The sequence below is a fragment of the Lutra lutra genome, chromosome 4, assembly GCF_902655055.1.
Source record: "Lutra lutra chromosome 4, mLutLut1.2, whole genome shotgun sequence".
Lineage (NCBI taxonomy): Eukaryota > Metazoa > Chordata > Mammalia > Carnivora > Mustelidae > Lutra > Lutra lutra.
Genome location: NC_062281.1, coordinates 163,214,377 through 163,221,395, shown reverse-complemented (window position 1 = coordinate 163,221,395; position 7,019 = coordinate 163,214,377). Strand labels below are relative to the sequence as shown.

Sequence of the window (7,019 nt, the reverse complement as noted above, 5' to 3'; positions counted from 1 at the left end):
TATATTGGGTTCTGGGTCCCATAAAACTACCATGTAAGTATTTATACTTCTCACGGGAAGCATATGGGATTAACAGACTGTGACAATGGTCTTTTATTTTTCCATAATATTTTAACTTCTAACTGTTAAAAGCCTTTCAAGACCAAAGAAAGCAACTTAAAGAAAGCAATTTATATTATAAAACTTTTATTTGATCTAACACTTGATCTTGCTCTTTTGAGTTCAATGACTTTACCAGGAGAGATGTGAGTGAGGGAATTCATACCTTTTTATTACGGAAAGTTTCAAACATACATAGAGAGAATGGAATCTTGAGCCTCCATGCACCCATCACCCAGGGTCAATGGTTATCAACACTCTGTTCCTCTTATTTATAATTTGTCCTTCTCCCCCCCCCCCTAGTTTTTTTTCTTTTGCTAAAGTATTTTATTTTATTTTTATTTATTCTTTTAAGGATTTTATTTAATTATTTGACAGAGAGGGACACAGGGAGAGAGGGAACACAAGCAAGCGAAGTGGGAGAGGTAGAAACAGGCTTCCCACCAAGCAGGGAGCCCGAGGCGGGGCTCAATCCCAGGACTCTGAGATCAGGACCTGAGCTGAAGGCAGATGCTTAAGGACTGTGCCACCCAGACCCCCTTGCTAGAGGATTTTAAAACAATCCAAGAGGGGCGCCTGGGTGGCTCAGTGGGTTAAGCCGCTGCCTTCGGCTCAGGTCATAATCTCGGAGTCCTGGGATCGAGCCCCGCATCGGGCTCTCTGCTCAGCAGGGAGCCTGCTTCCTCCTCTCTCTCTCTGCCTGCCTCTCTGCCTGCTTGTGATCTCTCTGTCAAATAAATAAATAAAATCTTAAAAAAAATAAATAAAAGAAAAATAAAACAATCCAAGACATATCATTTCACTTGTAAATACTTGGGTAAAAATCTCTTAACACGTACAGACTAATTTTATAACCAGAACATGACCATAATTTTATGACACACAGCAAAATTAATAATTCCTTAATTCATCTAAAAATCAGTCCATGTTCAGTTTTCCCCAATTGTCTCAAAATGTATTTTTATAGTTGGCTTATTTAAATCAGGATCGAAACAAAATCTACATATTGCATTCGGTTGGTAGGTACCTTTAGCCTCACTCTCTATCTTAAAAAAGTAAAATGCAGGCTTTCTATTGAAAAGAAATTTCCTTCCTAATTCCTAAAATAGACATCACATTTCTAAACAGAACAAAAAAGTCTTCGCTGAAGAGCCTTGTATGAGACATTCAGACTGGTCTAGGAAAAACGATAAATGAATAAATGGATTTGAATAAATTAAGGTGCACATTCAGAACAGAACTGTAGCTTTTAGTTAGAGACCCCAGAACCAAAGGCCAAAAACCTGCCAAGATGAAGGCAGGTTTTCACTGCTATTTATTTATTTATTTATTTATTTATTTATTTATCGTTTACTGCTCCAGTCAATGAAAGGAAAACTTGTCTGAGGACCCAGGGCCTTGGGGCTCCGGCTGGAGGCCGCCCCCCAGCCCCCCAGCCCCCCAGCCAAGGAAGAGAGGGAGCAGGGGCCTTATTTGACCTTCTTATTGGGGCCAGGTTACTGGCGTGGGTGCATTTCTGGAGGCCGGGGGACAGCGCCCGGTGCGGGCGAGCGTCACACTTGGGCCAATCATCTTGTCGCGGTCGTGTTTCTGGGCCAGCGAGGGGAGGGAAGGCCCCATGAGGCCACCTCGGTGGCGAAGCACCACGTGCAGGGTAGACTCTCTCTGGCTATTGTAATCTGACACCGCAAAAATCCGAAGCTGCGGGACGCCTGGGTGGCTCAGTGGGTTAAAGCCTCTGCCTTCGGCTCAGGTCATGATCTCAGGGTGCAGGGATCGAGCCCCACATCGGGTTCTCTGCTCAGTGGGGAGCCTGCTTCCTCCTCTCTCTCTCTGCCTGCCTCTCTGCTTACTTATGATCTCTATCAAATAAGTAAATAAATAAAATCTTAAAAAAAAAAAAAAAATCCAAAGCTGCCAGGCAGGCGGGATGCCCTCCTTGCCTTGCATTTCGGCTTTGACCTTCTTAGTGGTGCTGCTGGGGTCCACCTCGAGGGGACTGTCCTGCCGGCTAGGGTCTGCACAAAGGTCTGCAACTCTGAGTTTGCTGCAAGGCCACCTCCTTGAAGAGGAGGAATCTTTATTCACTTTTTAAAAAATAGGGATGCCTGGGTGGCTCAGTCATTCTGCGTCTGCCTTTTTAGCTCAGGTCATGATCCCAGAGTCCTGATATCTGGTCCCATACTGGGCTCCCTGCTCAGGTGGGAGCCTGCTTTTCACTCTGCCTGCTGCTCCCCCTGCTTGTGCTCATGCACTCTTTCTCTGACAAATAAATAAATAATCTTTATACACACACACACACACACACACACAATGTGTTTTCTTTGTTTCCCTTCATGTAGTGTTCATCTTGATGTTATATAAACTGCATTACCAAACTAGAATACAAGCTTTTATTTTTTATTTTATTTTTTTTAAAGATTTTATTTATTTTTTTTTCTAAAGATTTTATTTATTTATTTGACAGAGAGATCACAAGCAGGCAGAGAGGCAGGCAGAGAGAGAGGAGGAAGCAGGCTCCCTGCAGAGCAGAGAGCCCGATGCGGGGCTCGATCCCAGGACTCCGAGATCATGACCTGAGCTGAAGGCAGCGGCTTAACCCACTGAGCCACCCAGGCGCCCAAGATTTTATTTTTTTGACCCTGACCAGGACCCTGGATTCTAGGCGCCCCTAGAATACAAGCTTTTAAATACAATTTAAAAGTTTAGTGGGTATTTCATGCAATAAAAAAAGATGGCATAGAGGGGCGCCTGGGTGGCTCAGTGTGTTAAAGCCTCTGCCTTTGGCTCAGGTCATGATCCCAGGATCCTGGGATCGAGCCGCGCATCGGGCTCTCTGCTCACTTGGCAGGGAGCCTGCTTGCTCCTCTCTCTCTGCCTGCCTCTCTGCCTACTTGTGATCTCTGTCTGTCAAATCAATCAATTAACCAATAAATAAAATCTTAAAAAAAAAAAGATGGCATAGAAAGTTCCTTTTGGTTTTAAAGTTTTATACAAAAACTTTCTCATATATACACAAGAAGTGTTTCCTTTTTGCCTTCACATACTTTAGTGTAAGACATTACTACAAAATCACATGACTCCAGGGCAAACACTAGGTCACAGAGCAGGATGATGGGCATTGTAAGGAACTGCTCTCTTCCTATGCGAGAAGCCGCTCGCGTGCTGCCAGTTTCCTAGGAGGAAGTGGAAGGCTTTGGCAAAGATTGTCATTCATCTCCAAGGCCAAGTCTACAATGATTGTTTGTTTTTTTTTTTTTAATTTTTTAAAGATTCCATTTATTTATTTGACAGAGACAGAGTGGGAGAGGGAACACAAGCAGGGGAGGTGGGAGAGAGGGAAGCAGGCTTCCCACCGAGCAGGGAGCCCGCTGTGGGGCTCCATCCCAGGATGCTGGGATCATGACCTGAGCTGAAGGCAGACACTTAATGACTGAGCCACCCAGGGGCTCCTAAAATGACTGTTTAGGATGTCATCACAAAAGCAACATAGCCTGGAGAGCTGTTTCAAATGTTCTTATAATTGAACTTTGGGAAAGTTCACTTTGTAAAGAGGTGCAAAAAAGCCAAACACACAGGCACCCAAAGTAGGCATATCTCCAAAGAAAAAGAGATGTTCCCAATCTGTTTGCCAGAAGGTTTAGGCACCCCTTGGCTTGTCTGTGTATATGTGTTCCGCTTCTCGGAGGTGGAAGAGGGAAGGCTGTCCTCTGATCAGGAGAATACTATGCTTAATGCTCCCCAAGGCATTTTTCCAGGCAGGATCAAACTGGAAAGAAAAGGAATTCAGGAAGCAAACCCAAGAATTTTGTCACAGTCAAGAATTGTGAGTCATCCAAGAATGTGGAAAAACTGCTAGAAGCAGCTTCTTTTCTAGAAGAGCAATGTAAGCCAGTGTATCTGCCCCCTGCATTGCCCAGAGATCATAGTCAGATCTGCATTTGTGTTCTTAAAAAATTTAGTGTTTTTCCAGCCGAGAAATAATGTCATCAGTGATCAAAATTGCTACCTCCCCTCTTGAACCTCTCTGTGTATCATGTATGATACTGATGTTCAAGAGTGCACCATAAAATTTGTCATAAAACATCACCACCAGGGACTCACCATGTACAATGGGAACCCTCCACCACCACCACTTCTACAGCAGCTGAGCTCCAAGGGGGCCGCCATCTTGCTGGGCCTGAACTTTGCCACTCTTAAGTCTCTTTCAATCAATAGAATGGCCACTCTTTCTTTGTTACTGGTTTCATTTTGGTTTTGTTTTATGCAATTTATTTATCGAAGAAACTGGGTGCTTTGGCATGTGGGATCTCCCACATTATGGATTTGGATTTGTAATTTTGTGATGTCATTTAACATATTTTTCTATCCTCTGTATTCTTTATAAACTGATACCTGCATCTAGAGGCTTGATGATTTTTGTTTTTGTCGTGAGTACTTGGTAAGTGGTACTACAGGTTCTACCACATCAGGTCAGGAGGCACAGTCAGCTTGTAATGAGGTTGAAATTAATCAGTGAGGTCAGGAGTTTCCAGCCTCCTTTAAAGTTTGTCATCAACTTCCACCCAAAACTTTTATTTTATTTTAATTTTTTTTTAAGATTTTATTCATTTATTTGACAGGCAGAGATCACAAGTAGTCAGAGAGGCAGGCAGAGAGGGAGGAGGAAGCAGGCTGCCCGCTGAGCAGAGAGCCCGATGCGGGGCCCGATCCCAGGACCCCGAGACCACGACCCGAGCCGAAGGCAGAGGCCCCAACCCACTGAGCCACCCAGGCGCCCCTTATTTTAATTTTTTAAGAGTTTTATTTATTTATTTGACAGAGAGAGAGAGCACAAGCAGGGGGAGCTGCAGGCAGAGTGAGAAGCAGGCTGCCTGCTGAGCAAGGAGCCTGATGTGGGATTTGGCCCCAGGACCTTGGGATTACAACCTGAGCCTGAGGCAGATGCGTAAGTGACTGAGCCACCCACGTGTCCCCCATCCACAACTTTTAATTATAATTTTTTAAAAATATTTTATTTATTTATTTGACAGAGAGAGAGCACAAGTAGGCAGAGAGGCAGGCAGAGAGAGAGAGAGGGAAGCAGGCTCCCTGCTGAGCAGAGAGCCCGATGTGGGACTCGATCCCAGGACCCCAAGATCATGACCTGAGCCAAAGGCAGTGGCTTAACCCACTGAGCCACCCAGGCGCCCCACACAACTTTTAATTATAATTGATGATCATTGCCTAGATCCATTATTTCATAAAGGAGTGTGAAACAGAAAAAAATTTTTTTTGTTTCCACTTTTTTTTTTTTTTGCATTTATTAGCTGTGGTTTTTCTATAAGTTACTTTCTCTAATCATTGATTCTAATAGCCTAAAATACAAGATATTCAGGAGAGGCCCCTTTTTCCTTCCCTTAAAAAAAAAAAATCTGGGGCACCTGGGTGGCTCAGTGGGTTAAAGCCTCTGCCTTCGGCTCAGGTCGTGATCCCAGGGTCCTGGGATTAAGCCTCCAATTGGGCTCTCTGTCAGCGGGGGGCCTGCTTCCTCCTCTGTCTCTCTGTCTCTCTGCCTACTTGTGATCTCTGTCTGTCAAATAAATAAATAAATAAAAATCTTAAAAAAAAAATCAACTTTTGGAATAATGAGATCATACTCTAGCCATGTCCAGGGGTGGTCGATGAGTCATTACATGGTCCTATGTATCATGAGGTTTTGGAGGGTTTTTTTGTTTTTTGTTTTGTTTTGTTTTGTTTTTAAAGATTTTATTTATTTATTTGACAGACAGAAATCACAAGTAGGCAGAGAGGCAGGCAGAGAGAGAGAGGGAGAAGCAGGCTTCCCGCTGAGCAGAGAGCCCGACGCGGGGCTCGATCCCAGTACCCTGGGACCATGACCTGAGGCGAAGGCAGAGGCTTTAACCCACTGAGCCACCCAGGTGCCCCGGTTTTGGAGTTTTTTAAGCCGCTACATTTTGCAGTGAGCTCGTTGCACAGCAGTAGGTATTCAAGACAGTGAGTCGCAAAGGATTAGCATGTAACAATGAGGTTTCGAAAAATTGTTATTATGAACTCATGGACGGTTATATATTCCATGTGTTTCATTCTTTGTAGTCAATATTTCTCTCTCTCTCTCTTTTTAAGATTTTGTTTATTTGAGAGAGAGAATGAGAGAGAGAGAGCATGAGCTGGGGCAGAGGGAGAAGCCGACTCCCCACTGAGCAGGGAGCCTGATGTGGGGCTTGATCCCAGGACCACAGGACCATGACCTGAGCTGAAGGCAGACACTTTTTTTTGCAGAGACAGAGACAGAGAGAGAAGCAGGCTCCCTGCTGAGCAGAGAGCCTGATGCAGGACTCAATCCCAGGACCCTGAGATCATGACCTAAACCGAAGGCAGCGTCTTAACCCACTGAGCCACCCAGGTGCCCCTCAAGTCAGACACTTAACCAACTGATCCACCCAGGCACCCTGCATTTATTTTTCTATAATTTTCCCATTTTTCTACTGGGTTGTTAGACAAGGATTTGAATTTCTTTTTAATATTTAGAAAATTTGCATATTGAGATATTGGCCTTTGAGATATTGTTACAATTTTGTCATTTGTTACATTTTTTAATTTAACTTTTGACATTGCTGATGGTGTTTTGGGCAGGCATTTAATTTTTTTAAAATTTTAGATAGATAAATTTATCCATTTTCCTTTATTGATTCCAGGTATAGAATCACAGTTAAGAAAGTTGTCCTCCTTCTTATGTCATAAAGAAACTGACTTATACTTTCCTCAAAAATTTGTATGACTCAATTTTTTTTCATTTAGGTATCTGATCCATTTGGAACTTATCCTACTATAAGGTATGAGGAATGAATCCAGTTTTATTTTTATCCACATGGCTATCAGAGGATAAACTGTTTGTTTATCAAACATTAAATTTCCAT

The 7,019-nt window shown here is 43.4% G+C and overlaps 1 pseudogene; it reads right to left on the bottom strand.

Moving 5' to 3' along the window:
* Window positions 1-1,581: 1,581 nt before the first annotated feature.
* Window positions 1,582-4,269, bottom strand: LOC125097404 (metaxin-3-like; annotated as a pseudogene).
* Between the last annotated feature and the right edge of the window lie 2,750 nt (window positions 4,270-7,019).